Raw genomic sequence first — 27869 nt, 5'->3', positions numbered from 1 at the left:
CCCAAATTGTGACTGGAAAGCTGTATGGCGGAACATCAACTATGCCGGGCTATCTACAGACGCTATTTCCGCATCGTACAAAACAGTTAATAATGTCATCAGCACCAAGGAGAGACTATATGGGATCGGTTTAAACCAGACACACCTTTGTGGAAAATGCATTCTGGTGGATGCACTCAGCCACAGATTCACCTGTGGTGGCAATGTGCATAACTGGAATTGGATCAGGCAACAAATCGCTTTTCTCACCAGATCCTCTACGGAATATACACTCCTGGAACTGGAAAAAAGAACACATTGACACCGGTGTGTCAGACCCACCATACTTGCTCCGGACACTGCGAGAGCGCTGTACAAGCAATGATCACACGCACGGCACAGCGGACACACCAGGAACCGCGGTGTTGGCCGTCGAATGGCGCTAGCTGCGCAGCATTTGTGCACCGCCGCCGTCAGTGTCAGCCAGTTTGCCGTGGCATACGGAGCTCCATCGCAGTCTTTAACACTGGTAGCATGCCGCGACAGCGTGGACGTGAACCGTATGTGCAGTTGACGGACTTTGAGCGAGGGCGTATAGTGGGCATGCGGGAGGCCGGGTGGACGTACCGCCGAATTGCTCAACACGTGGGGCGTGAGGTCTCCACAGTACATCGATGTTGTCGCCAGTGGTCGGCGGAAGGTGCACGTGCCCGTCGACCTGGGACCGGACCGCAGCGACGCACGGATGCACGCCAAGACCGTAGGATCCTACGCAGTGCCGTAGGGGACCGCACCGCCACTTCCCAGCAAATTAGGGACACTGTTGCTCCTGGGGTATCGGCGAGGACCATTCGCAACCGTCTCCATGAAGCTTGGCTACGGTCCCGCACACCGTTAGGCCGTCTTCCGCTCACGCCCCAACATCGTGCAGACCGCCTCCAGTGGTGTCGCGACAGGCGTGAATGGAGGGACGAATGGAGACGTGTCGTCTTCAGCGATGAGAGTCGCTTCTGCCTTGGTGCCAATGATGGTCGTATGCGTGTTTGGCGCCGTGCAGGTGAGCGCCACAATCAGGACTGCATACGACCGAGGCACACAGGGCCAACACCCGGCATCATGGTTTGGGGAGCGATCTCCTACACTGGCCGTACACCACTGGTGATCGTCGAGGGGACACTGAATAGTGCACGGTACATCCAAACCGTCATCGAACCCATCGTTCTACCATTCCTAGACCGGCAAGGGAACTTGCTGTTCCAACAGGACAATGCACGTCCGCATGTATCCCGTGCCACCCAACGTGCTCTAGAAGGTGTAAGTCAACTACCCTGGCCAGCAAGATCTCCGGATCTGTCCCCCATTGAGCATGTTTGGGACTGGATGAAGCGTCGTCTCACGTGGTCTGCACGTCCAACACGAACGCTGGTCCAACTGAGGCGCCAGGTGGAAATGGCATGGCAAGCCGTTCCACAGGACTACATCCAGCATCTCTACGATCGTCTCCATGGGAGAATAGCAGCCTGCATTGCTGCGAAAGGTGGATATACACTGTACTAGTGCCGACATTGTGCATGCTCTGTTGCCTGTGTCTATGTGCCTGTGGTTCTGTCAGTGTGATCGTGTGATGTATCTGACCCCAGGAATGTGTCAATAAAGTTTCCCCTTCCTGGGACAATGAATTCACGGTGTTCTTATTTCAATGTCCAGGAGTGTATAACGCCATCGCTCCTCCTGAGACCAGACATGACATACTTTCCGAAATTAAAAACCAACGCCATTAGCTGGTTACTGGGAAAATATGTTAGTTATGTCATCCACACACTTGGGTCGGACAACGAGATAGAATTCCGCGTTTACATGAAGTGTGAATATGCAAAAATCAGCACGTATAGCAACCACAAGAAGCACTACGGCAACATGCTGAAGATCATTTTTGAAAGAATGGGTGTTGGTTAAATATGTGGAACCACTACAACACCTTGAACGAGAACGAACAGAAGAAAATTCAAAGTCACTTGGTTTCTTATTATTATTTACTATTACCTTGCTTCCGGAACATTTTTTTTTCAAAACATTTTGTTCAAAATTACTCGTGTTCGACTTCCAAAGTATTTGTGTGATTCGAGAAGAATTGTTAAGTTGTTTTTTTATTATTTTTTTATCAGTGTTCAGTTTCTACTCAGAGGAGAGGTTTCTTTGTCTTTCTTACATCGGAGAATGGAAATATTGTGTTAAGATTTCTGCACACTTAGTGCTATGACCCAACAGGGAACATGAAAAAGGGGTGGGAGGGGTTTGGGCCTCGACGCACTGGCAGTGCCGTGAACAGACCCCACTGCTAGTGCGGCGTGTACCACGCCCTGACCATCCTAAAAATACAAAAAAATTAAATAATTAATTAAAAAATAAAAAAATAAATAAAAAATAAAAAGAAAATAAAAGTGGTTAATAAAAATTGGATTGCTGAAAAAAAAGGATGGATAAAAAGTGGATAGAGAAAAAAAGTTAAAAAAAGTGGTAGCGTCTTTGATTCATAATCAAAACGTCTTCGGTCCCGGGTTCGATCCCCGCCACTGCCCAAATTTTGATAAATAATCAGCATTGGCGGCCGAAGACTTCCGACATAAGAAGTCAGCCTCATTCTGCCAACGGCCTTGTCAAAGAGGGCGGAGGTGCGGATAGAGGTTCAGGGCACTCTTTTGTCCTAGGAGTGGGAAATTGCCCCTAGAGGTGGAAGAATCGGCAATGATCAACGACATGAGGATGCAGAAGGCAATGGAAACCACTGCATTAAAGACACGTAACGTGTGTCCACAGGACATGTGGCCTGTAATTGAAGAAGTGTCATGATGATCTCTCCACTGGCAAAAAATTCCGGAATAGTCCTCCATTCGGATCTCCGGGAGGGGACTGCCAAGGGGGAGGCTACCATGAGAGAAAGATTGAATAATAAACGAAAGGATAACGTTCTACGAGTCGGGGCGTGGAATGTCAGAAGCTTGAACGTGGTAGGGAAACTAGAAAATCTGAAAAGGTAAATGCAAAGGCTCAATCTAGATATAGTAGGGGTCAGTGAAGTGAAGTGGAAGGAAGACAAGGATTCCTGGTCAGATGAGTATCGGGTAATATCAACAGCAGCAGAAAATGGTACAACAGGTGTAGGATTCGTTATGAATAGGAGGGTAGGGCAGAGGGTGTGTTACTGTGAACAGTTCAGTGACCGGGTTGTTCTAATCAGAATCGACAGCAGACCAACACCGACAACGATAGTTCAGGTATACATTCCGACGTTGCAAGCTGAAGATGAACAGATAGAGAAAGTGTATGAGGATATTGAAAGTTTAATGCAGTATGTAAAGGGGGACGAAAATCTAATAGTCATGGGCGACTGGAATGCAGTTGTAGGGGAAGGAGTAGAAGAAAAGGTTACAGGAGAATATGGGCTTGGGACAAGGAATGAAAGAGGAGAAAGAGTAATTGAGTTCTGTAACAAGTTTCAGCTAGTAATAGCGAATACCCTGTTCAAGAATCACAAGAGGAGGAGGTATATGTGGAAAAGGCCGGGAGATACGGGAAGATTTCAATTATATTTCATCATGGTCAGACAGAGATTCCGAAATCAGATACTGGATTGTAAGGCGTACCCAGGAGCAGATATAGACTCAGATCACAATATAGTAGTGATGAAGAGTAGGCTGACGTTCAAGACATTAGTCAGGAAGAATCAATACGCAAAGAAGTGGGATACGGAAGTACTAAGGAATGACGAGATACGTTTGAAGTTCTCTAACGCTATAGATACAGCAATAAGGAATAGCGCAGTAGGCAGTACAGTTGAAGAGGAATGGACATCTCTAAAAAGGGCCATCACAGAAGCTGGGAAGGAAAACATAGGTACAAAGAAGGTAGCTGCGAAGAAACCATGGGTAACATAAGAAATACTTCAGTTGATTGATGAAAAGAGGAAGTACAAACATGTTCCGGGAAAATCAGGAATACAGAAGTACAAGTCGCTGAGGAATGAAATAAATAGGAAGTGCAGGGAAGCTAAGAAGATATGGCTGCAGGAAAAATGTGAAGACATCGAAAAAGATATGATTGTCGGAAGGACAGACTCAGCATACAGGAAAGTCAAAACAATCTTTGGTGACATTAAAAGCAACGGTGGTAACATTAAGAGTGCAACGGGAATTCCACTGTTAACTGCAGAGGAGAGAGCAGATAGGTGGAAAGAATACATTGCAAGCCTCTATGAGGGTGAAGATTTGTCTGACGTGATAGAAGAAGAAACAGGAGTCGAATTAGAAGAGATAGGGGATCCAGTATTAGAATCGGAATTTAAAAGAGCTTTGGAGGACTTACGGTCAAATAAGGCAGAAGGGATAGATGACATTCCATCAGAATTTCTAAAATCATTGGGGGAAGTGGCAACAAAACGACTACTCACGTTGGTGTGTAGAATATATGAGTCTGGTGACATACCATCTGACTTTCGGAAAAGCATCAGCCATACAATTCCGAAGACGGCAAGAGCTGACAAGTGCGAGAATTATCGTACAATCAGCTTAACAGCTCATGCATCGAAGCTGCTTACAAGAATAATATACAGAAGAATGGAAAAGAAAATTGAGAATGCGCTAGGTGACGATCAGTTTGGCTTTAGGAAAAGTAAAGGGACGAGAGAGGCAATTCTGACGTTACGGCTAATAATGGAAGCAAGGCTAAAGAAAAATCAAGACACTTTCATAGGATTTGTCGACCTGGAAAAAGCGTTCGACAATATAAAATGGTGCAAGCTGTTCGAGATTCTGAAAAAAGTAGGGGTAAGCTATAGGGAGAGACGGGTCATATACAATATGTGCAACAACCAAGAGGGAATAATAAGAGTGGACGATCAGGAAAGAAGTGCTCGTATTAAGAAGGGTGTAAGACAAGGCTGTAGCCTTTCTCCCCTACTCTTCAATCTGTACATCGAGGAAGCAATGATGGAAATTAAAGGAAAGGTTCAGGAGTGGAATTAAAATACAAGTTGACAGGATATCAATGATACGATTCGCTGATGACATTGCTATCCTGAGTGAAAGTGAAGAAGAATTAAATGATCTGCTGAACGGAATGAACAGTCTAATGAGTACACAGTATGGTTTGAGAGTAAATCGGAGAAAGACGAAGGTAATGAGAAGCAGTAGAAATGAGAACAGCAAGAAACTTAACATCAGGATTGATGGTCACGAAGTCAATGAAGTTAAGGAATTCTGCTACCTAGGCAGTAAAATAACCAATGACGGACGGAGCAAGGAGGACACCAAAATCAGACTCGCTATGGCAAAAAAGGCATTTCTGGCCAAGAGAAGTCTACTAATATCAAATACCGGCCTTAATTTGAGGAAGAAATTTCTGAGGATGTACGTCTGGAGTACAGCATTGTATGGTAGTGAAACATGGACTGTGGGAAAACCGGAACAGAAGAGAATCGAAGCATTTGAGATGTGGTGCTATATACGAATGTTGAAAATTAGGTGGACTGATAAGGTAAGGAATGAGGAGGTTCTACGCAGAATCGGAGAGGAAAGGAATATGTGGAAAACACTGATAAGGAGAAGGGATAGGATGATAGGACATCTGCTAAGACATGAGGGAATGACTTCCATGGTACTAGAGGGAGCTGTAGAGGGCAAAAACTGTAGAGGAAGACAGAGATTGGAATACGTCAAGCAAATAATTGAGGACGTAGGTTGCAAGTGCTACTCTGAGATGAAGAGGTTAGCACAGGAAAGGAATTCGTGGCGGGCCGCATCAAACCAGTCATTAGACTGATGACAAAAAAAAAAAAAGCCTCAGTATCTCTGCAGTGGACTTCCGTCAACTTGTCGAGTCCATGCCACGCCAAGTTTCTGCACTACGCCAGACAAAAGGAGGTCCGACATAATATTAGGAGATATCCCACGACTTTCCTCGCCTCTGTGTAAGTTCCCTCTCAGAGGCTTGGGCCACTGTTAGCAAACGGAATCACAGTGTAAAAAATACAGGTGAGGGTTGGCCATGAGTTATATGGTACGTCAGTAACTGGTTTAGAAACGATGTCTTATAAAGTGTTTTTCGCTATTGGAAACAACTGAATTAACTGGCGATATCAAAATGGGAAGCGTGGAAGAAACAACTTTCCAGTGTATAACTTCTGAACTATTAACGAAATATTAAGTACTATAAATGGAATAAAGTTACAGAGACATGAAAAACCTGTATGACTACACCGCTGATCACACAAAGAAAGATTGGAGGCACTTGGATAAGTATGGCACCGTGTAACTCATGGCCAGTCCTCACTTGTCGATTACGTGGCTGTCGCCTGTCTAGATACCGTTCCTGACACAGATGTAGTGCAGGTTGCACAAAACGAATCGGTTGGGGCAACTGAACGAATCTGCATTTACTGGTTCTCTCTCCTAAAAGTCGTCAGGCGCATTTTCTCTGTATTTTCTGCAGATATTTGCAGACTTATTGCAATGTGCACCTGTAATCAGCCCAAACAATTATTGCTCAACATGTCTTTCATGCCAACACGCAGTTAACGGAAAGTATCCGTTTATTCCCCATTACAAACAAAATGGTTTTTAAAGCAGAATTTTACGTGCCCAGTCGATAGAGCAGTCCCTGATAAGTGTGTGAGTGTGTGGGTTTTATTTTGTCAAGTTGCGTAATGGATTGATCCAACAAGTACCCTTTGGCCCCTGCAAGAAACAATTTCCACCTCACACTACTACAGAAGTCAGACAGACGCTCCTAATGTACCAACAAGAACTGCTTGAAAAACATTCAGCAACAAATATCTTCTAGAGTCGTCCACTGTAAGGAAAAGACACAAAAATATTCTATATATTCTTACATAACTAGTGGAGTGCTTGGGTACGGGAGTATTGCTAGTTAGTGTAAGAAAAACATTAAACGAACGAAAAACATTATTACAAAAAAATTCTGAGAAATCAAGTGAAACTTTTTCTTATAAAATAATAATAAATTTCTGGGTTCTTTTCGGAACAGTAGATTGCCTCTTATGGATAGGAATTCTGTTATTTTACAAGGTATGGAAAGGTTCTTTTCACCCTTTTCTTTAAGAATGTTATTTACTCTGCAGAATGGCTGAGAGCCGCGCCTACACAACTTGAATAACTTTTCTAGGTATGGTCTGTCGCGTGAGAAATGCAGTGGAGTGTACTGTTAGGGAGGACAGATGGGGCTCGCATATGCTGTAGTGCACAATACCATGAGCTGCGACGACTGCTGCCTGTGACGCTCGCTGCTGGCAAATAACACAACTCTCTTTCTATCTGGATTGACCTTGGCCAATCAAACTCTCCCTATGCCTTGATGAAGTTAAGGACTCCTATCCACCCCTAGTCTGACTATTGGCGTGGGACACCAGTCAGGTAACCAGTCCACTGTGATGCCACTCAATACTCGCTCACAGGCGTTTAACTAGTACTCTGTCAGTGTTCACACCGCACAATAAGTGTGGCGGCCAACAGAGTGAACAGCGCTTAATCGCGAGCGACTCAATATAGAGTGTCCCTGTGATTCGCTAATGACAGAGGTGCTCTCCCAGTGAAGTACTGAGGAGAGACTTTGTTCCTTGCTCTTTGCGTACACATACGAGCGCACTCGCTCTCGTTACATGTTCCCACTCCAAGAGTGACAACGGAACGGCCCCTTTTTCTGGAAAAGTTGCTGACTTCCCTCACTCCTCTGGCTGTTTGCATCAGAAATATTCCGCCAATCAGCATTGCTCTTTTAAACAGGAGAACGACGTTTCGTTTGAGTCGACCAATGCGGAAATCTGTAACAACTCCGTTAGGCATATACTGTCCTCCTGTGAGAACTCTGTAACTACACAGTCGGTCCATCACAAAATGCGACTTCTGGGTGCTCCCATACAATGTAGCGGAATTTGCTTTTAAGTCGAACATGGGGGTCGTTATCCCTTCGCTGCGGCAAAAGCTGTCTTCTCTCTGTTCTCTCTGGGCGATCGCTTCGGCTCATGTAGGTATGTTGTTGACCTAGCCCTCTGAAGGGACAGTCTTTCCAGTGGGCTGGTTTCCTCTTTAGAATGAAAATTCCTGTAGCCATCATGTTATGTACGCCAGCCTCGACTTTTTTCAACCTCGGTGCGCACTTGCAATTTACTTATTAGATTTGCATATCGCTTACATGAATTGATACAAAATTGACTCTACCTTATCGAGTTTGGGTTCGAATGAAGCATCTTGATGTGCAGAATACGATAGTGAGGACATAATATGTAAGAGATGAAGGTCTGGAGAACATGCCACCTTACAAGTGTAATGCAATTTTCTGTTTCGGGATGTGTATTAACAGCATCAATAAAACATTTGTTAGCCACTACTTTGTTGCTCGACTTACAATGTCTCCTGTGCCACCCTAGCCTACGCTGTCAGCTACCACGATGTAACGGAGCTGTCAATTGCTGCTGGAGTACTTGTTTTATTGTCCCTGTTACTATATATCACTTAAAAATATCACACTAGACTAATTTGGCACTGGAGCCTAAAATACCACTTTAAAAATAATTCTGTTTATAACTGGAGACAAACCGGCGCATTTCGTTGACACTGGGTCTCACAAGAAACTTGTAATGAACAGTATTTGTTTGAGCTGACTCCATCTATATATTGCAAAGAAGGAACTGTAAATATCTACAGAGACACAAGAGAAAATGTGCCTGATAATTATTAGGTGATTTTGGTAAAAGGGGACAAATTGCAGGAAATAATTTCTGAGTAGGTAAGGAAATGAAAAGCTCAGACAGAAATATGTCTGCAAATGCGTTACAAGGGATGTACATCATCTTTAAGGTCGAGAGAAAAGATCTTTTACAGTGTAAGTTTTGGTGATTAAAAGCACACATAAGAACACGCCTGTACTATTGTTTTAGTTCCACACATGATACACACAAGAGGGCATTAACGCTGTCAACAATGGTGGCGTGCTCAGTCATTACTACCAAAGCACAGTCAATGAAGACCAAAAAGTGTCAACTGGGGAAAAATCGTATAGTTGCAAATTTTTGTGTCATGGTAGTGGGGAGTGTCGTGAACAACCTGTTCCTGAGCTGTGAGGTGTGACCGTGGGAGTGGGGAGAGGAGGACAGCGTGTAAAGGTCATTTTTTAGGTCTTTCTTGAACATCTCGGAAACTGCTCCATCTAATCAAAATATTTCCCAGTTCAAAATTAAATTCCCACTCACCTGAATCGCATGAGCCTGATTCAGGCAGCTATTTGTGTATGCAGGGAGATGGGATCTCCCGAACATACAGTCCTATTCTGCGAAAATTACAGACACATCAGGGACACAGTACAAGCAACAATGTCTACAAGAAGCACCAACTAGACGATGCATTACGAAACGAAAAAGAATGGACATGATTAAATACACTAACAGACAAGATTTCAATGGCATTACATGAAGGTATTTATTAGAGTGCCAGCGCACTGTCGCAAATTCCTTACGGCATCGAGCACCGTAAATCTGTCAGTATGTACATATACATAATAGTTCTGATAAAGGAACAAGGGAATATAGTATAAAGACTACCCTACTTACTAACATGCAAGATGGCTGGGATACAATGGCTCGAAGCACATACTGAGGTATTCACCCTCAGACAACTAGGTGGCGGAGCTAACATATCTAACTCTTTCCTATTTTTCTTTTTGTTTCTTCTTAGATTCAACTACATTTCTATATTGGCATTTCTAATTCATGTATTATATTTTGATAAAGTACAAAACTGCTAAACAAACAAACAAACAAACAAAGATGGAAATGAACAAAAAGCTCACCTCCATGTGGCAGGACACAGGCAACGGTATGATCGCATGTGGCACTGCATGGAACTGTTTCTCAGATCACTCAGGCCCCATATACCGATCACAGCAGCCAAGAGGCAATAAGTGACTTGTGGTGTCACCGCCAGACATCACACTTGCTAGGTGGCAGCCTTTAAATCGGCCGCGGTCCGTTAGTGTACGTCGGACCCGCGTGTCGCCTCTATCAGTGATTGCAGACCGAGCGCCGCCACACGGCAGGTCTAGAGAGACTTCCTAGCACTCGCCCCAGTTGTACAGCCGACTTTGCTAGCGATGGTTCACTGACAAATTACACTCTCATTTGCCGAGACGATAGTTAGCATAGCCTTCAGCTACGTCATTTGCTATGACCTAGCAAGGCGCCATTACCAGTCACTATTGATGCTGTAAAACATGTACCGTCAAGAGCGATGTTCACCAATTATGGATTAAAGTTAAGTATTCCAGCAGCTACGTACGTTTTTGGCTATTTTCATTTCCGTGTCCTGTTCCAGGCCTGCGTGTGCTTAAACGCGTGCCTTTCGGCTTCCTCCTAGTGGATTGGCTGTCTTGCCAATCCACAACATGACCCACCGCAAGCATTCACGTGTTGGGTCAGTAAAAATAAGCAGTAATGGAAAAAAGGGAAGAGCGCAAGTAAAAAATTAAACTACATTAAATTTCGTGCAAAATAGGACCTATTCATATTTTGTCTAGGACTACTAGTTTCCATGTTTCATGGGATGGAAAATTCGCCGATTATGAAAAATGGATTTTTAATAATATTAAATGAATGTTTATTGTTAAATGAAGTACTGTTAAATGAAGAATGTGTGGACCATATCTAAGCGCAGTTGAATCACGTTAAAGGATAAACTGGGCGCAGCTTACAAGAGAAACTCCTCATCGCATTTCGAGTGTAAGGCGTCTGGTTTTTACGGACCTTACATGAGCTTGATCCCTAATGGCAGTACGATACAGTATGAGATCCTCAGAAAATAATAATTACATTATATCAACAAAAAGCAATTGCAGTTATTCTCATGTACTGAAACGTCCCCTTTTGAACAATTTTACAGGATTGTCCTTAAACTGACGCACAATATATTTAGCGCAACGCAATCTGACTTTCAATAATCTCTACAAGAGAATGGCCCTGACTAACATTAACCTGTACTTTTCACAAATCACTTACCTCACAAAAATCTTGGTTACTCCCCCTACTGCAATACAGCTAGCGCCACTACTGCCAGCTAAATAAAAGATTCAAACTCTGGAAGACACTAACTACTGATAGGGATAGTTAGCAAATGAAAGATATTAATAGAGAACAAACAATGTATTTACCTTGATATCATATATATATATATATATATATATATATATATATATATATATATATATATATAGAGCAGTTCATGACAAATTTCAAAACTCCGCCATCTCTCTCCCCACATCCACCACTGCTGGCGGCTCACCTCCAACTGCGCAACGCTACGCGCTGTTCCCAGCCAGCTGCCTAACACTACAATGGCGAGTATTACAACAATGCAAAGCAGCCACAGACTGCACACAGCACAGCCAGTGATTTTCATACAGAGGTGGCGTTACCAATAAAAAAACTTAAACAGCCTACTTACATAGCCCCCATGCTCCCCACAAAAAATTTTACAAATTGGTTTGGGCAGTGGCCAATACAGATTTGAAAAAATTTTTCATAATTACAATAACAAAGAAATCAAATGCACACACTTATTGATACAATGTTGGTCAAAAGCTAAACTTTCTCACAGTCCATAAAGACAGTCCTAATCGTTCATCACAGTAAAATATCAGTGTTTTCCTCAAAGTCTGAGCAGTAAAAGAAAATGCACACGGAAGTAGTGGATTTCCATGCACTCTTGAAGAAGTAGTGATGTCCTTCCAACGGAAAGACAAATGGTTCAAATGGCTCTGAGCACTATGGGACTCAACTGCTGAGGTTATTAGTCCCCTAGAACTTAGAACTAGTTAAACCTAACTAACCTAAGGACATCACACACATCCATGCCCGAGGCAGGATTCGAACCTGCGACCGTAGCGGTCTCGCGGTTCCAGACTGCAGCGCCAGAACCGCACGGCCACTTCGGCCGGCACGGAAAGACAGTGCTGACTCTTGACATGCAGACAGGTAATGGGCCACAACAGAGCAAACCCACAGCGGAGTCAGTCGAAGTCTTGAAGAATATTGGTAGGTAGTAGGTAGGTCATCACAGAGCAGACCCACTGTAGTCCTGGTAGAGATTACGGTATTGGTGGGCCACCAGAGGTGCAGACCCACTGTAGTCCTTGTAGAAATAATGGTATTGGTGGGCCAGCAAAGATGCAGACCCACTGTAGTCCTTGTAGAGACGGCCAGCAGCCATCTGTTGCGACTGTGCAGGTGCACAATCACCATCGAAGAGTCTTGCAGAGAATATAGCAAGTCCATAAACCACCACTTGTGCACTCACAAAGTTTTTGGAATTGTCCTTAGAACCAGCAATGCTGTTATCCAGTCCCTTGCTGAATTATTAACACACATGCAAACACTAACAGTCCCTACTTCTCACATATTGTCCATATACTATGACCAACAGAAACGTGTGCAGTGAAATGTAACTTACAAGTTACTTAATTTGATGAACTGGTGTCAATTACAATTTTATAACATAAGAATACAATAACAAAGGTACAAAATACATCATTAAAAACATAATAATACAGATAACATTTGTAGTAATAGGGGCTTTACAAAAGAATAGAAATCACATATACATCAGTGTTACAGGAATTATGAGATAAGTGGATACATAAAAGATCAGAATAACTTTCGAAACATCAACTTCACACATGAGCATTAAAACAAAACAGAATAAATAATGTCTAAACATCTTTACAAAGAAAATAACATATTATCAGAAAAATTCTACACCATAACTCTTATTAGCTTAACACATTAAGACAGGAAAAACACAACTACCCAAGGGTACACAAACACATAGTGGGATAACACAAGGAAAGGACAGGGTTTGTTTTACTGCAGTATTTTGCAAACAAAACTTTCTTTACTTCTCGGAGATCTCCCTTCGTTCTTCATTATTTCCAAAAAGTCCTATCTATACCTCTTTTCTGTATTCTAACCATATTTCTTTCAAAATAATTATGGCTCATTGTACAATACTCATTTTGGCCCAAATCGTTTTCATATAACTTTCAATGCATTCTTTCCCTATTCTCCATAGTTAGGTTCTTATATAGTCTACCCCTCTTAAGCTAACTTAAATCTACTGAGCTCAGATGCTAAACTATAGTTGAATTCTTTTATCTTGGCGGCTCGCGCATGCCCGCATAGACGCGGGAGATTGCTGCGTTGCCAGTTGCACACGACGCACGCGCCAAGAGAAGCAGCGCCATAGTATAGCATAGTTCGCAGGCTTACGTTTAGTGGGGAGCGCGCAGTTCATGAAGTAAAGCCACCAAGGCCGCATTAACCCTTTCGCTGCTACAAAGACGTGCTCCCTGCATTCCGCGCTGTGCGCGATTTTGTCACTGCACTGCTTGCCTGTGCAGACACATTGTGTTCCGACTGCTTTGACACTCTTTATCATTCGATTCCACAAAAACTATTTGGCTCAAAAATTAGATTTTTACACATCTTCTTGACTGATACCTTCCCCCCATAAATGACTTAATTTTGTTTCGATGTTCAACGCAGTTATTATGCAGCATTAAATATAGTAAACCATTGCACGAAATTTTGAAGAGTTTGCAGAGGTAAAGTCCATAGAGTATACTTTCCGGATGGTCGATTTTAGTTGCCACAGTGTTGAGAATGAAATGTGGACAAGATACCTATATATTTCATTTAATTTAAGTACCACATAAGTGTCGTATGTAATATTCAGAAATATTCCACCTTTCGCAACTGTAACAAAAGTTTTACTTACACTGGGCACGTTTGGCTTTACTTTAAGGCACTTCAATCAATCAAAAGGAAGTAGACAAAATACATTAAACAAAACTGTGGACTTACAAAAACATTAGGACTTGAATATACCGTCTGTCAGTGAAGTGCTCAGAGCTATGTCAAATATAATTTTGTGTGTGGCACACACAAACAGCATTTATTTGCTAAAACGCTGATGAGCCAACACAAATGTTGAATATTGTGCTACCGCAGCACAAAACTACGAAAGGTGACTTGGCAATGGAGGACACAAAATACAGTCCTCTTATGATGCTTCAAAAGAGAGAAACGCATCTGGTCTAAATAAGTCGCTTATTACAGTTGCAGAAGAGGGATATATTTCAATACCATTGGTAAAACTGCGACTGTGGAACAAAAACAAGAAATAGAACATGAATACCATTGTGTATGTGCCATACCTTTTCACCTTTCACTTTAAAATAAAGCCAAACGCGCCCTGTGTAAACAACACTTTTATTACAGTCGCGAAAGACGGAATATTTCTCAATATTACATACGACACCTATGTGGTACTTAAATTAAATGAGATATTGTTATACAGTAAATATTATATGAAATTTAGGTATCTTGTCCACATTTCATTCCCAACATTGTGGCAACTAAAATCGACCATACGGAAAGTATACGCTATGGACTTTTACCTCTGCAAACTCTTCAAAATTTCGTGCAATGGTTTACTACATTTAATGCTACACATCAAAACAAAATTAAGTCATTTATGGGGGGAAGGTATCAGTCAAGAAGACGTGTAAAAATCAAATTTTTGGCCAAATAGTTTTTGTGAAATCGAATGATAAGTGTGTCAAAGCAGTGGGAACACCATGTGTCTGCACAGGCGAGAAGTGCAGTGATGACAAAATCGCGCACAGCGGGGAGTGCGGGGAGCACGTGTCTGCAGCAGCGAAAAAGTTAATGAAGAGGCAAAGCACTAGAAATTTCATTCAAACGAATAAAAATCGTGAAGTAAGGCACTCCAATATTGTTTTTAAATAAAGAAAATTTTAAGCACCGCTCAAGTTTTAAACTCGTATCCTTTCACTTGGCAGCCCAACACCTTAACCGTTCCGCTACATCGGCTCGTAACTCCACAAAGACTCTAACACCTCACGCAACTACTTATAAACACTGTTGGTATGACTATGAATTACTAACGCTTCGTCGAAGTACAGTAGGAAATAAACAATTACCGCTGTTCTTTATTGCGAAAAAGCAGTTCGTGAGATTCAAACAAACACCTTTCCTTGCTATCGCCTGAATTAGGAGTCTTATTGCTTGTTTGGTTTAATTAATTAATAGAATTGAAGCAGTTGGTGTAAAGAATGCTTTTTCCAAACTTTCTATAAAAGAAAGTCTGCTATCAAGACATTGCTTTTGTTCTATTACTGTATTTATGACTGACCGTTTCTAAAACTGAAGAGACTCGTCCGTGCTCTGCACTGCAGTCGAGATCTGGCAACGTCGTTCTCTGTTCATTGGCTGACTGTGTTTTCTGACGTCAGATGCGCAGAACGAACCTAAACTCGGCCGCCAAGATATATGATGCGCACTTTAAGGGACGAGGTAATGCAGCAGCACAAAACAATTAACACAAACATCAATGACAAAAAATTTAAATAGGCAAAGCAATTGCAATATTACAACTAATATAAGGCACTGTGCAGCAAACAAGAAAAATAAATCAGTAGTAAAACTAGCTTAACAGAGTAATACAAAGTGAAATTTAGTAACATTATGCCTGGCAAACAGCAGCAGCAAATGCTATAACTAATACCTAAGCATGGCAAAGATCAAGCAGAAAAAATATTACACTAAAGACAACAATGCAGATAAGGGAAATGTCTATTCACATCTTAATATCTATGTCATTAAAGTGGTGCACCACAACATCTTATTGTAAAAAAAAAATATTACCATGTACTTGAAAAGAATATTATGTATGCAGTTACTGTTACTAGTCCCTTCTTATTGTTCTTTCCTTTCCAAGTGCTCCTTTTTTGAAGAATGTGGATCACAAAATTATTATTTAATAGATCTGTTGACAGAAAGTGTTCACATTAGCAAATGCATTTAATTTTATTTTATGAAACCAATGCTGCAAGACAACTGGAAACCAGATATCAAATGAAATAAGCAACTATGTACAAAGTAAAGCATAAAATAATCATTCAGTAGTCATGAGGCATTTCATAAGTTAGTAGAAATTCTCTCAATTCTCGTAGATAGACACTTGTCCTAATCAGATGTGCAGATGTAAGAATGTTTCCAAGTTATTATTAGCGTGTCGTATTTACGATGCTTTCTACAAAGGAATGTCAATAGCGAGGATAATGGCCCCCCCCCTTTTTTTTTTTTTTTTTTGGATTTTTCTCAAGGCGGCTGGCACACCTGGCCGCTCACAACGAATTACGTCACGGTCACTTACCTTTCATACCGAAATATTTACGACAGCAGTTTCCACTACAGTGACAGTCTCATATAAAAAATTTCATAGGTCGAGAATTTGCGTTACCAATGTGTAGAAACAAAATCTTATGAATATAACAGTGTCCAAAAATTGTCGCCGGCATTGTGATACATTCACGCATATTCCTCATATAGCATCAGCTTATTGATCATAAACATACCTCAACAGCATAATACACATAGTCATCGTAATAATATCATAACACCTCAGTCAAATCTCAAAAACGTCGTAGCTTTCTGCAATAATTTCAAACCCAAAAAAAATTCTCTGCTCATGTCAAAAGTGTCATCTGCCTCAAACGTACTTTAAAATCATGATCCCATACCAAATACATCATTCAAAGCTCTCATAGTACCACAATGGCTCCAAAAAAATATGAACAGTTCACAAAGTACAAACAAAATACAATTTCATAAGTGTGAAGTTACCCAACTGTGTAATTGCGTAAACATGTGTCACTGATGTAGTAAAAAAAAATGTTTATCTCTGTCAAATAATCAGATAGCTGTGTAATTCTGTGTTAGAGAAATATGGTACCGATGGTAAGTAGGCTGTTTAGGTTTTTTTATTGGTAACGCCACCTCTGTATGAAAATCACTGGCTGTGCTGTGTTTGTCTCTGATTTTGTACCATTGTGTCTAACTATTGAAGCTTTTGTTGTGTTTGTCCCATTTGTTGTATTAATTGTAATAACAATGCACTGGTGTCTGGAACATGTTCCTCAGTGCTTTTCTGCAGTGAATTTGCACCGGAAACATTCACATTTTGACAAGCAGAAAATGTGCCTTGACTTATTTGAGAAAACGGTGAGGATCCAAAACCTGAATCTACAGTATTTGCGAGATCGTGTCGTGTCATTTCGGATTCCTGAGCCGAGCTATTGCCGACCGATCGATCGATAATGCTTCCCTGCTCACTAATTGTTTCACTGCCTACGCCATTGTTTGCCGCCCGCTCCATTTCCCTTTGCACAATTACCAAATTACTACTTTGAACATCAGTTAATTCATTACACAGTGGTGCTGCTAAGCTACGCTCGTCGTCACTATTATTTCTCAGTTTACTTTGTAGCCTAGTATTACGTTTTTCACACGCCATTATTGTCACAGTATTTCACACGACAACACAGAAAAACACAATTTGAAGAGCAAAAATAGGGGAACACATTAACATAGCACTGAAAATAATATCTGGTTAATTGCAGCTGCGAAATACTTGGTGCAAATCTACATGCGTGCCACACCTGTTTTACTGTACAACAATGAAAGACTGCAACTACAAAGGAGATTCTCTCTACAATTACGCGCTAGCAATAAACAAAATCTACACTAATTACACAAACTACAAGAAAAAATCAGAAGATTCCAGTGAGGTATCCTAGGCTAAGGGTCGACATATGAAACGTCCCCTTTTGAACAATTTTACAGGACTGTCCTTAAACTGACGCACAATATTTTTAGCGCAACGCAATCTGGCTTTCAATAATCTCTACAAGAGAATGGCCCTGACTAACATTAACATGTACTTTTCACAAATCACTTACCTCACAAAAATCTTGGTTACTCCCCCTACTGCAATACAGCTAGCGCCACTACTGCCAGCTAAATAAAAGATTCAAACTATGGAAGGCACTAACTACTGATAGGGATAGTTAGCAAATGAAAGATATTAATAGAGAACAAACAATGTATTTACCTTTATATATATATATATATATATATATATATATATATATATATATATATATAGAGAGAGAGAGAGAGAGAGAGAGAGAGAGAGAGAGCAGTTCATGACAAATTTCAAAACTCCGCCATCTCTCTCCCCACATCCACCACTGCTGGCGGCTCACCTCCAACTGCGCAACGCTACGCGCTTTTCCCAGCCAGCTGCCTAACACTACAATGGCGAGTATTACAACAATGCAAAGCAGCCACAGACTGCACACAGCACAGCCAGTGATTTTCATACAGAGGTGGCGTTACCAATAAAAAAACCTAAACAGCCTACTTACAGTACCAAAAACTAACAAAACAATCTCTACCAGAATGGTCAATGGCATGGAACAAACAAGTTAAAGCGAAACGCATTTTTGGAGACGAACCGAGCAGGTGGTTAATAATATCGTAAAACTCCCATTTAGCAATAGAACAGCGAGGGCGGTCTTCAGCGCAGAAAGGGATAAGGCTAGAACAATACATTATTCCTTTTAACGTAAATACGGCCGGGACCGAGAGTAAGTAGCTGCACGTTATTAACAGGGTTATGTTGCGACCCAGCAAGAAAAATAGCAATGTTTATTCACCTTTAGCGGGACGGTGATTGGCTGAAGCCATACTTGGCGATGCAGACGCGACATGGTGGGCAGATCCCCATTATATAATAGCATTTTGAGACCTTAAGGCTCTATCCCTCTCTCTCGTCTTGCGGCGGACAGCACAAGTGTGTGGAAATAAGCGAGGGCGTTGAGAGCTTTGCTTTCTGCAGAATGAGGATGATACGCTTCACGTATCGTGGCGACAGATAGCAGAGCGGTAGTTAATTATTCCTGTGGGAATTTTTGCGTGCAAAGAAATTGTGCATGTCGCTCCAACCAATAGAGAGTGTGCAATAACCATTATTTCGACTAGGGAAAGATTAATGTTCTATGGAATGCAGGAAAGTTGCGACTGAGTGATTCAGTCAAGGTCAGAGCGTAGCATTAGCGTTTCAGATCCAGCACAGAGACAATGCTGTTGCACATGCTGCTTGGGAAAGTACCATCGCGCATTAGGCCACAGTAAATGATGAGTCCAGATTTTGCTCACTCCAACTTGTGTACGCTTTGACCATTGAATATCAAAAGCTAGGATACTAACCTACCCTCACATTGAGTACGTGAGGGTTTTTTCATTCGTTCAAAAAGTAAATTTATTCTCCACCAGCTCAGTGCATTGACCAGCTACGACAATGTAGATTTAAATGAGCAGATGAGGATTTTTAATAATCATTATTTCCTGTGAAAACAAATTTTAGTGTGGAGGTAACGACTTCAATAAGCGTCATTTCAATATGTCCAAGGAAAGTAATTGAACATGATTGTTGTTTATCACTTGACCCCTGAAAGCACAGTTGATAAAGTATATGTAGAATAAAAAAGGGAATAACTGTTTTGTCTTTCTTGAATAGACCCCAAAATTTCACTTTTATTAATTAATGCATTCTAGGTACGTGACAGCTCCATTTCTATTGATTTTTGTTAGGATTCGCACCTGATATTAGCTGGCTTACAGAGACAGGGTCATATTTATTTAGAATGTCTGTTTGACACTCTGGGCTCGAGAAGACAGTTCAGATATTTTGTCCATTTGCACACATTAGTACACTCGCTGTGCAGATACAAAGGTCGGGTGTACGGCAAGTAGTAAGATGGTCCAGATCAAGCATGAAAACGGGAAGAAGGTGTACTGAAGTGTAAAAAAAGCAAAATAAAAACAGTGAACAGTTCAAGCTTAACAATTGTAGTATTGAATACATATGAGCAGCCACGGCGTCGTGGTTAAGTGGCCCCGGAGTTAAACTGTTTAGCAGAGGAGTCGAGTTCGAAACTCCTTCGTGCCATTTATACTAATTTTCAGTTTTTTCACAACAGTATGAACCGTCCGTTCGATCACTGAAATGTTTGTTCTCTTTCTGCAGTCTTGGCATCTACATCTACATCTACATGACTACTCTGCAATTCACATTTAAGTGCTTGGCAGAGGGTTCATCAAACCACAATCATACTATCTCTCTACCATTCCACTCCCGAACAGCGCGCGGGAAAAACGAACACCTAAACCTTTCTGTTCGAGCTCTGATTTCTCTTATTTTATTTTGATGATCATTCCTCCCTATGTAGGTTGGGCTCAACAAAATATTTTCGCATTCGGAAGAGAAAGTTGGTGACTGAAATTTCGTAAATAGATCTCGCCGCGACGAAAAACGTCTTTGCTTTAATGACTTCCATCACAATTCGCGTATCATATCTGCCATACTCTCTCCCCTATTACATGATAATACAAAACGAGCTGTCCTTTTTTGCACCCTTTCGATGTCCTCCGTCAATCCCACCTGGTAAGGATCCCACACCGCGCAGCAATATTCTAACAGAGGACGAACGAGTGTAGTGTAAGCTGTCTCTTTAGTGGACTTGTTGCATCTTCTAAGTGTCCTGCCAATGAAACGCAACCTTTGGCTCGCCTTCCCCACAATATTATCTATGTGGCCTTTCCAACTGAAGTTGTTCGTAATTTTAACACCCAGGTACTTAGTTGAATTGACAGCCATGAGAATTGTACTATTTATTGAGTAATCGAATTCCAACGGATTTCTTTTGGAACTCGTGTGGATCTCCTCACACTTTTCATTATTTAGCGTCAACTGCCACCTGCCACACCATACAGCAATCTTTTCTAAATCGCTTTGCAACTGATACTGGTCTTCGGATGACCTTACTAGACGGTAAATTACAGCATCATCTGCGAACAACCTAAGAGAACTGCTCAGATTGTCACCCAGGTCATTTATATAGACCAGGAACAGCAGAGGTCCCAGGACGCTTCCCTGGGGAACACCTGATATCACTTCAGTTTTACTCGATGATTTGCCGTCTATTACTACGAACTGCGACCTTCCTGACAGGAAATCACGAATCCAGTCGCACAACTGAGACGATACCCCATAGGCCCGCAGCTTGATTAGAAGTCGCTTGTGAGGAACGGTGTCAAAAGCTTTCCGGAAATCTAGAAATACGGAATCAACTTGAGATCCCCTGTCGATAGCGGCCATTACTTCGTGCGAATAAAGAGCTAGCTGCGTTGCACAAGAACGATGTTTTCTGAAACCATGCTGATTACGTATCAATAGATCGTTCCCTTCGAGGTGATTCATAATGTTTGAATACAGTATGTGCTCCAAAACTCTACTGCAAACCGACGTCAATGATATAGGTCTGTAGTTCCATGGATTACTCCTACTACCCTTTTAAACACTGGTGCGACCTGCACAATTTTCCAATCTGTACGTACAGATCTATCGGTGAGCGAGCGGTTGTTTATGAGTGCTAAGTAGCGTATTGTATCAGCGTAATCTGAAAGGAACCTGATCGGTATACAATCTGGACCTGAAGACTTGCCCGTATCAAGCGATTTGAGTTGCTTCGCAACCCCTAAGGTATCTACTTCTAAGAAACTCATTCTAGCAGCTGTTCGTGTTTCAAATTCTGGAATATTCCATTCGTCTTCCCTGGTGAAGGAATTTCGGAAAACTGCGTTCAATAACTCCGCTTTAGTGGCACAGTCGTCGGTAACAGTACCATCGGCACTGCGCAGCGGAGGTATTGACTGCGTCTTGCCGCTTGTGTGCTTTACATACGACCAGAATTTCTTCGGATTTTGTACCAAATTTCGAGACAGTGTTTCGTTGTGGAACCTATTAAAGGCATCTCGCATTGAAGTCCGTGCCATATTTCGCCCGTCTGTAAATTTTAGCCAATCTTCGGGATTTCGCGTTCTTCTGAACTTGGCATGCTTTTACCGTTGCCTCTGCAACAGCGTTCGGACCTGTTTTGTGTACCACGGGGGATCAGTTCCATCTCTTACCAATTTATGAAGTATGAATCTCTCAATTGCTGTTGCTACTATATCTTTGAATTTGAGCCACATCTCGTCTACATTTGCATAGTCAGTTCGGAAGGAATGGAGATTGTCCCTCAGGAAGGCTTCTAGTGACACTTTATCCGCTTTTTTAAATAAAATTATTTTGCGTTTGTTTCTGGTGGATTTGGAAGAAATGGTATTGAGCCTAGCTGTAACGACCTTGTGATCACTAATCCCTGTGTCAGTCATGATGCTCTCTATCAGCTCTGGATTGTTTGTGGCTAAGAGGTCAAGTGTGTTTTCGCAACCATTTACAATTCGCGTGGGTTCGTGGGCTAACTGCTCGAAATAATTTTCGGAGAAAGCATTTAGGACAATCTCGGAAGATGTTTTCTGCCCACCACCGGTTTTGAACAAGTATTTTTGCCAACTTATCGAGGGAAGGTTGAAGTCCCCACCAACTATAAGCGTATGAGTGGGGTATTTATTTGTTACGAGACTCAAATTTTCTCTGAACTGTTCAGCAACTATATCATCGGAGTCTGGGGCTCGGTAGAAGGAGCCAATTATTAACTTAGTTCGGCTGTTAAGTATAACCTCCACCCATACCCATTCGCACAGAGTATCTACTTCGACTTCACTGCAAGATAAACCACTACTGACAGACACAAACACTCCACCACCAATTCTGCCTAATCTATCTTTCCTGAACACCGTCTGAGACTTCGTAAAAATTAATGCAGAACTTATTTCAGGCTTTAGCCAGCTTTCTGTACCTATAACGATTTCAGCTTCTGTGCTTTCTATTAGCGCTTGAAGCTCAGGGACTTTCCCAGCACAACTACAACAATTTACAACTACAATTCCGACTGTTCCTTGATCCAAGCACGTCCTGTATTTGCCATGCACCCTTTGAGATTGCAGCCCACCCCGTACTTTCCCGAGGCCTTCTAACCTAAAAAACCGCCCAGTCCACGCCACACAGCCTCCGCTACCCGTGTAGCCGCCAGCTGAGTGTAGTGAACTCCTGACCTATTCAGCGGAACCCGAAACCCCACAACCCTATGGCGCAAGTCAAGGAATCTGCAACCAACACGGTCGCAAAACCGTCTGAGCCTCTGATTCAGACCCTCCACCCGGCTCTGCACCAAAGGTCCGCAGTCGGTTCTGTCAACGATGCTGCAGATGGTGAGCTCTGCCTTCATCTCGTAAGCAAGACCGGCAGCCTTCACCAAATCAGATAGCCGCTGGAATCCAGAGAGAATTTCCTCACATCCAAAGCGACACACGTCATTAGTGCCGACATGTGCCACCACCTGCAGCTGGCTGCACCCTGTGCTCTTCATGGCATCCGGAAGGACCCTTTCCACATCAGGAATGACTCCACCCGGAATGCACACGGAGTGCACACTGGATTTCTTCCCCTCCTTAGCCGCCATTACGCGCCTAACATTTGAGCTCCCAACTACCAATTCACCCACCCTCTGCGATTGCCCGGACCTTGAAGGTTGAGAATCATCCTCTGAAACAGGGCAGACAGCTGCATCTGGCACAGCCAGATACAGTACCTGAAATCTGTTTGTCAGACGCACCGGGGAGGCTTTCTGATCAGCCTCCGGGGACGTCTTTCGCTGCCTGCCACGCCTTGGAACGACCTCCCAATCAACCACAGGCGAGGGCTCAGCCCCACTGCGGGCAGCAACCGGGGCAACCACAGCGGCAGACCGATCTGGGGACAGACGGGACGAGGTTGACATCCCCGTGATACCCAAGTCCGGCTCCCCACAGTGGTGCCCATTGGCAACAGCCTCAAGCTGCGCGACCGAAGTGAGCGTCGCTTGCAGCTGTGAGCGAAGGGATGCTAACTCAGCCCTCATCCGAACACAGCAATCACAGTCCCTGTCCATTCTAATCGATGTTGAACAACAGTTACTGAAACACGAGTCCGTGCCTAGATAACGCAAGGGAAACACGCAAAGAATGTATTAACTAATCTGTATAAATGCCTAACGACTGCGCTACAATCTGCCTGAATTTACGATTACAGTAACTAAATGTCGAAATTACACCACCTATACGAAACTCACACGCAATTTAAGTAAGAATCTACGAAGTAATCAATAAAGCGCGACGCTATAACTCTCAAATACTATAATACGCCCGAAATTTATGAATTAAACAATGGAAGTACCCAAAAACACGCAAAGAAATTAAGAATTAAACTATATAACAAATAAGTAAGCTAGGGGTATATGACTTGCTGCTGCAGCTGCTTATCCAACGGCGGCAGGGAGCACACTGGCTGTGACCAACCGACACTGGCCGTTCAAAACAAAAATAGAAGACAGACGACTATGCGAATTTACACTGTTCAGGTACTAAAACGCGATGCTGCAACTCTCAAATACTATAATACGCCCGAAATTTATGAATTAAACAATGCAAGTACCCAAAAACACGCAAAGAAATTAAGAATTAAACTATGTAACAAATAAATAAGCTAGGGGTCTACGACTTGCCGCTGCAGCTGCTTATCCAACGGTGGCAGGGCAGGGCGGCAATTGTAGTATACATTCGTTACAGAATACGAGTCATATGATAAGAATATGTTACCGTCGCAAGTAAACACAATGATTAGAGCGGGCGAGATACCACATAGACGTCTCACAGCAATGACAACAAATAAATGGGTGTGAGCTATGTTACAAGAAAGAAGGTCAAGAGTCAAAACTTCCAAAACGGAACTCAGCTTCAAAACCGTTAAAAACATACGTTTTGGCAGAGCACAGAGAAACTGTGTGATTGTGAAACGGTTGCCTTCATTTATTGCTGCTTATGTTTTCATCATTTCCTTGGGAGTGATCACATTCACATTCATAGGAACACCTAAATCGGGCAAGGGGGTATATCTCAATCGCTTACCAGGCCTACAAATTAGGTGCGTCGGTAAGAGATTCCTATCACATGACGCACGTACTGTCACTAACGCCGTGTGTGACACGCCAGACCAGTTTTCTGGTGAAGGATTCGATTGACTTGTCGCCTGGTCATCAAACGTTTGCGGTTCCCATTGGAAACCCATTTCCTTTCAGCTGCTAATAGAGTAGTTGTGCAGAGTCAACTTTCATTATAGGTCCCTACCTTAGACCTCGCTCTTGCAAACGGACGTTACACCACGACAGAGACTCAAATTTGAATAAAGCGAACAGCGGGGGAAAAGAAAATGGCACGATGGATTTTTGGAGATGGCTCTCCCGCTCAGGACCCTCTATATTGGACTTCCTGTCCTTGGACCGTTCGTTGTTTCTGTTTCTCTTTTTTTTTCACATGTCAGTACACCTTCTTCCTCTTTTCATGCTTGATCTATGTTAACTTTTTGCTGGTCTGTTCAGTGGGAAAACTTACCACTAAGTCTGAGGGGGGGAGTGTGATGGGGAGTTTCCCTTGCTAGAAGAGTGAGGGAGCGTAGGTTGCCATATTGTGGTCACGCAGTTCCATTCTTTATACGTCTGCAAACTAATGAGCGAGAGGGCAATACCCCGTTACTTCTACAACACTGCATCACAAAAACGACTATATGTCTCTGGCAACGCAGTGTAAAGACACTCCTGCAAGTACACGTATATTTTCCACAAAGTGTGCTGACACTACACTGTACACAGAAATGATTTGCTAACAATACACACATCAGAAAAGTACGTGGTCGTATTCTACGTAAATATCTGCGTACTGTTCTATGCTGCTATAGCGGAAATCGTTTGTTAGTCATCCCGTACGGCTGCTCGCTTTTCAGTTTACAGATACACTATATCTTCTCAGCATTTCTTGTCCAGTTCTCTTATGTAAGTAGACGAAACCGGAAACATCTAAGGTCGCCAGGTCCAGATAGAATTCCAATTCGATTTTACAGGGAGTACTGTACGGAATTGGCCTCTGCTTACCTTACATTTATCGCGAATAGCTCGCCAAGCGGAAAGTCCCAAGCGACTGGGAAAAGGCGCATGTGACTCTTATATATAAGAAGGTTAAAATTACAGAGCAATATCCTTAAGATCGGTTTACTGCAGGATTCTAGAACAAATAAATAAATTTCTTTGAGACGGAAAAGCTTCTGTCTACAAACCACGACGGATTTAGAAAGTATCGGTCGTGCGAAATTGAACTTGTCGTTTTCTCACATGATATCCTACATACTATGGATGGGGTGAACAGGCAGATTCCATATTTTCGGAAAGCATTTGGCACGGTGTCCCACTGTAGATTGTTGACGAAGGTCCGAGCATACGGTTTAGATTCCCAGAGATGTAAGTGGCTCGAAGACTTTTTAAGCAATACACCCCAGCGCGTTCTCATCTACGGCGAGTGTTCACCAGGAACGAGACTTTCGTCAGTAATGTCCCAGGGAAGTGTTATAAGTGACATGAGGGGCAGAGGTGATGACGCTGTGTAGGGTGTCAACGTTCAGAGACTGTAGGAATATACCAGCTGACTTAGACAAAATTTCTAGTTGGTGTGATGAATGACAGATTGCTCTAAATGCATAAAAATGTAAGTTAATGCGGATGACCCAGTCACTTCGATTAAATGTCTAAGCGTAATATTGCAAAACGATAAGAAATGTAACGAGTACGTTAGGTTGGTAATAGGGAAGGCGAATGCTCAACTTCGGTTCGTTGGGAGAATTTTGGGGAAGTGTTCCTCATCATAAAGGAGACGGAATATTGATTGTTCGTGCGACCCTTTCATGAGTATGTATTCTTGCATTGCTTGGGATCTGCACTACGGATTAAAGGAAGAAATCGAGGTAATACAGAGATGTACTGCTAGATTTGTTACCGGTAGGTTCGATCAGGAAGCAAGTATTACGGAAATGCTTTGTGAACTGAAGTTGGAATCCCTGTATGGAAGAGAACACTCTTTTCGCAAGGCCTATTACGGAAACTGAGAGAACCAGGTTTTGTGGCCGAAGGAACGATTCTGCTACCAACGTACATTTCGCGTAAAGACTACGAGGATGAGAAGCGAGAAGTTAGGAATCGTACAGAGGCCTTTAGGCAGTCGTTTTCCTCTCGCCACGCACCATACTTCGTTTGCGAAGCATGCGTAGAAATGACTTCACTGAGCTCGTGTTAATGTAATGGAGTTATTTTCAGTCTATTAAGTGAATACTTCTACCACCGTACAAATATTTGCGACTACACAAATTTTTCCCGTAATTTTCCTCCGCTGACGGGACGGCTAGAGGACATCCTCCTCGATGCTGTTGCCGACTGACTACGGCCATGGCTCTCTCGAGTAGGGGTAGAACACTAGTACAAACAGAACATTCCCACTTGCCACTGCCTGGGGTGTTCTCGTTTGTGCTTCCAATCTTGAAATTTTTTGCTCTTTATCCTCTCAGGGATAGTTTCCTACAGTTTTTCTCCAGTTAGCAAAATCACTCTTTATATCTTGAGTCGTGCAAGTACAGTTTTTCATCTGTGCAACAGGGGAAAAGCTATGTATCAGATCCTAGTGGTTTTAGCGCAATATACACTGAAGAGCCAAAGAAACTAGTTCACCTGCCTAACATCTTGAAGACCCCCGCGAGCATACAGAAGTGCCGCAACACGACGTGGCATGGACTTAACTATACGCTGGAGGGAACTGACACCACGAATCCTGCAGGGCTGTCCATAAATCAGTAAGAGTACGATGGGATGGAGATTTCTTCTCAACAGCACGTTACAGGGCATCCGAGATATGCTCAATAATGTTCATGTCTGAGGAGTTTGGTGGCCAGCGGAAGTTTTTAAATCCAGAAGAGTGTTCCTGGAGCCACTCTGTAGCAATTCTGGACGTGCGGGGTGTCGCATCGTCCTGCTGGAACTTCCCAAGACCATCGGAATGCACAATGGACATGAATGGATGAAGGTGGTCAGGTAGGATGCTTACGTAG

Source organism: Schistocerca nitens, chromosome 1, assembly GCF_023898315.1.
Source record: "Schistocerca nitens isolate TAMUIC-IGC-003100 chromosome 1, iqSchNite1.1, whole genome shotgun sequence".
In the NCBI taxonomy this organism is placed as follows: Eukaryota; Metazoa; Arthropoda; class Insecta; order Orthoptera; family Acrididae; genus Schistocerca; species Schistocerca nitens.
Note: the sequence above shows the minus strand (reverse complement) of the source record.